The sequence below is a fragment of the Solanum lycopersicum genome, chromosome 3, assembly GCF_036512215.1.
Source record: "Solanum lycopersicum chromosome 3, SLM_r2.1".
Classification (NCBI taxonomy): domain Eukaryota; kingdom Viridiplantae; phylum Streptophyta; class Magnoliopsida; order Solanales; family Solanaceae; genus Solanum; species Solanum lycopersicum.
The window spans coordinates 67,092,023-67,096,802 of NC_090802.1; the positions used below are offsets into that span (position 1 = coordinate 67,092,023).

At 38.2% G+C, this 4,780-nt stretch overlaps 1 long non-coding RNA gene across 1 annotated transcript; it reads right to left on the reverse strand.

Moving 5' to 3' along the window:
• Positions 1 to 1,340: 1,340 nt before the first annotated feature.
• Positions 1,341 to 4,451, reverse strand: LOC138347328 (uncharacterized). The gene is made up of 2 exons (XR_011220197.1): positions 4,314 to 4,451; positions 1,341 to 1,586 (listed from the first exon to the last, which is right to left on the reverse strand). It is a non-coding gene; the product is annotated as an uncharacterized lncRNA (long non-coding RNA).
• Positions 4,452 to 4,780: the final 329 nt, after the last annotated feature.

A 4,780-nucleotide genomic window follows, 5' to 3' on the forward strand; every position in this document is an offset into this window, starting at 1 on the left:
TCCATGGCTGGGACCTGCCTGATCTTGAGGCCTAGGCCTCCTAACATCACGTACACCTCTCCTCTTTCGGCTGTCCTCTACCTGCTGGACATGCATCATTAATCTAGAAAGGTCCATATTATCATGGAGCATCGCAGCCCGACAATCCTCCTCCAGGTCTCCATTGATTCCTGTGAGGAATCTGCTCATCTCCTCCCTGCTGGTAGAAACCAAGGGAGTAGCATACCTGGATAATTTCAACAAAGTTAAGTACTCTCATCATTCTTGTTATCAAATACTAAGGGAAGTACATACCTTGATAACTTCACAAACTTCAGGGAATACTCCCTGACAGTCATGGATCCTTGCTTGAGGTTGATGAACTCCTCAACCTTGGCCTCTTTCATCTCTCTAGGGAAGAACCTTTCCAAAAATGCTGTCTTGAACAGCTCCCAGGTGACTGGCACCTCTCCTAGGACACGGTTATCTCGCCACATTTTGCACCAAGTCTGTGCAACATCTTTGAGCTGGTAGGAAGCCAACTCAGCCTTCTCAATATCAGTGGCCCCCATGGCCACCAGTATCTTATGCAACTCGTCTATAAATTCCTGAGGATCTTCTGAAGTCTTAGCCCCTGTGAAAATTGGAGGATTCATCCTCGTGAAGTCTCGCAGTCTGTCAGCTATGTTGCGAACCGGTGGGTTTTCCCTTAGAACATCCTGCCGGTTGACTTGGGCAGTCATAGCTTGGGCTTGCATTGTGATGGCCTGTGCCATCTGGGCTAGAGATGCCCTCACCTCCGCATCAGTCAACCCAGCTGGGTTCACTGGCATGGCCACTCCTTCAGCTGGAGCCTGGGGTGGATTCTGATTACCCCAAGCTGCTGCTGCTCCCGTCCTCAGACCCTTAGTTCCCCAGGTATTCATTCTCTGAAAACAGCAAGGTTGATGTTAGACACGTTCGTAACACCAAGAATTTAAACATTAGGAAGAGCACAATAAGATAAGAAGAAGGGAAGTCTTTCCTACGCATCATGCAGTCTCTAATCCAGGATAGTGGTGCACTTCACTACCATGACTTAGAAACTACTCAATGTGGTTGATGTGAACTCATTATTCTAGGAATTTAACCTAGCGCTCTGATACCAACTTTGTCACGACCGGAATCTAGACCCCAGACGAGACCGGCGTCGTTGACCTCTCAGAGGTCGCAGACAAGCCTACTTACGTCATTCTTACTTTACATAGATTAATTTTAGCGGAAAATTTGGAATTTTTGATTCTTTAATCATACTTGCTGAACATTCTTAACATTTCGTAATCGTTCATCATCAACCATCTAACCTTTAAGAGATAAGCAACTGAAAGAAATAATTCATTAAATATTAATTGTATATCGGCCAAAATAGCACCAATACAAAGTCTGAACCAAAACAGGAAAGAAACGCTAGTGGAACATGCCCCACTAGCTCAACTCTAAAACTACGCTAGAATGTAAAACAGTAGCATCCTCGAAGGCATAAGGACCTACCAAACTCCGGATGAATGCTGACGTCCAGATAGCTGCAACAAAGAACTTGTAGCTCTACCGTACACCTGTGCCTGCACCTAAAAGTAGATGTTTGTATGGAATTAGTACACACTTGTACTAAGTATGGGTATATGCAAGCACACACCAGGGACATGCATGAGAAAGAATAGCTCTTTCCTAACAACATGATTTTTGGAAGTCAAGTCGGTGGACTTGCTAAAATGAGATTAGGAAGGTTATGCCACGAGAGTGACATGCATCATTATAGTTATTGTATGGCACACAACACATAATATCTTCATATAACACATAACATATAGCACATAGTTTCTTTCATATTGTTCATTCATATACCATGAGACCTTACTATCATAGACTTAACCTTAAGACTTCCCAAAATGAGGGCTCAACATATGGGACCTCAACTAGGGAGCCTTCTTCAGCAAACACAGAGCCTGCTTCATTCATTCGTTCGTATTTCATTTCAATTCATTCATAGGCTAGTGCGAACACCAGCTATACCTAGGATGTAGTTTAAGACTTCCATTGGGTTTGCTGTGCAATGATCAGGAATGACCTAATGTCATTACCTAAATCTAGCTCACCTCTTGATTATCCTATCCTAACACCTTCGGTATCATTCATTTCTTTATATGATTCATTTGAGGCTGGCCTCATTCATTCATTGGGAACTTTAACTTTAACCGACATAGATCATGTGAGCATCATGAAATCCAGTGTCTTCCCCACACCGAAAAGAGGTGGAATCACCGGCCAAAGCGATTCAATAACATGCTAGCGTATATGGGAATTTAACCCCGCCAGATCCCTATAGTGGCAATATAGGTTCAAAGACTAGGAGATGTATGGAGACCCATACCCGGCAAGCCGGACAGTCTCATCTCATGAGAGTTACGTGAACCTCCGCCCTTCCCGAAAGAAGGCATCACCGCTCATAGCTAGCCTATCGGTGCTCAGTATAAAGTTCCATTACATCCAACTCATACATCATGGAAGTTGTCTTCTAGTATGAGGGCATCATAGCTCAATAGATGATTTCTCATCTCATTATTAGTATTAAGTGTTTTAAACTCAATATTTTTCATTAAAGTATTTATAGAGACTGGTCTCTTCATTATCTTACACCCTCATTGATGAATACGTATTGGTAACATTTACTTAGGCTCGTTTGAGATTGCTCTCTCCATATACATTAGCCTCACATCATGATTGTCACCACATTCTTCATTTCATTACGTACATCTTAGGTTCACTTATTTTTTTGAACGTATGTTAAACTTATGTGTCTATACATACAAGCCATGGGGCTTCGTTTATAGTTCGTTAAGTGATTCTTATTTTCCTAAGATTATGTATTACAAGACTTATGTATCTTGTATATATACCAAGATCTTGATTTTTTATCAAAGTAGATTACATTATTCTTGAATATTTTACTCACGTATGACTTATGTATCAATACGGAGGTTTGGGCACGAGAACCCAAATTTTGAATTATTTGGATATCATTTATATTTTTCATTGATTTTTTGTTCTAATATTCATAAATTTAGAACTCTAAGTTAAGTCTCAACATTTTCGTGAAATAATAAATTGTTTTATTTTAATTAGAATTCTAAATTAAATTTCAATCATTTAGATGAAAGAATAATTTTCTAATTTAATTAGAATTCCAATTTAAATCTCAATATTTACATAAAAGAATTAATATTCTATTTTTAATTAAAATTCTAAATTAAATCTCAATGTTTACATAAGAAAATTAATTTTTTTAACTTTAATTAGAATTTTAATTTATTATTATTATTATTTTTAATTACATTCGCTTGAATAGGGAGGTTGTGGGTTCGAACCCCCACAGCCCCCTTTATTTTTCTCTTATTTTCGCTGGAAATGGAGGCTGTGAGGTGGTGGGTTCGAACCCCCACAGCCTCACCTTTATTTCCTTAATATTTGTACCCCTCCCTTCAACTCTGAGGTCGTGGGTTCGATCCCCACGCCTCACATCCCTTTTTATTCCTTTTTTTTTTTCGCGAACTGGGGGTCGTGGGTTCGATCCCCGCCCCCAGCATTCCCTTTTAAATCTTTTTTTTTTTTTTTGCGCGTGGCTGGGGTCGCGAGTTCGATCCCTGCCAGCCCCATTTTTTTTTTTAATTAAGGCATGCTGCAGGGAGGTCCTGGGTTCGATCCCTGCAGGCCTCAAAACTTTTTTTTTTAATTCTTTTGATGTTCAAAAAATTTCCAGATTCTTTTAAAGTCTGTTTTCAAGTTCTGGAAATTTATTCTACGATTTTTCTTCACTTTTTCATCAAGTTTAACATTAATTCTTAGGGAAATTTCATGGTTCATTCATAATGTTTTAATTACACATTATATTTTTTTTTTATAGATTCGTCTAACCAAGAATTACTCCCTCAATCAAGCCACCTAACATTTCATATGAACTTCACGTCTTACCCCATTTTATTCACGAAAAATATACAATCATATTACATTAAACTTTTGGAGCATTACATAAAGAACCTCATTCACTGTAACATACTTACACATAATTTCAAGAAAAACATGGTTGCCTTTCATACGATTCCAAGTACACAAACATAATCATATTCATCGCGAAAACATAATATACACCTAAATCTACCAGCAATCATACCCAACCTAAAATTCATTGGGAGCTAGTGACAGGGGCATGCAACGGGAAACAGCCTTAGTTTCGAGATGAATAACTTGAATCGTAAGGGGCCTCTTGGGAAAGGAGCCAAGAGAGAAGAAACCCATACCTTAATCGATGTTCAAACTTTAATGTTGCTGCCCGGAAAACTCCTCCAAACCACTCCCAATTCACTTCAACGCACACCTCTCTCGACGAACCTCTCTTAGCCTTGACGTTTTGATTACTTATTTTCTTTTACTTGAAAATTTTTTTGTGAGTTTTTCAAGCATGAAAACTGTTGATGTTTTTGGCAGAAATAATGTGATGAAGATGGAGAACGTGAGAGAGAGAGTTAAGGAGCGTGAGAGAGAGAGGACTATTTGGATTAGGAGACTAATTCAAAAATCAGTCAAATAATAAATAAATACAAATCTGTTTTTGATTTATTTATTTATTTATTCATTTAAAACGTGAAAGGACAATTACGCCCTTTAAATACTTATTTATTCTTATTTATATAAAAAAAAAATTTTGAATCGTTACAGGTAATTTGGATATTGTATAAAAATATTAAGGGAAAAAACATAAAAATAT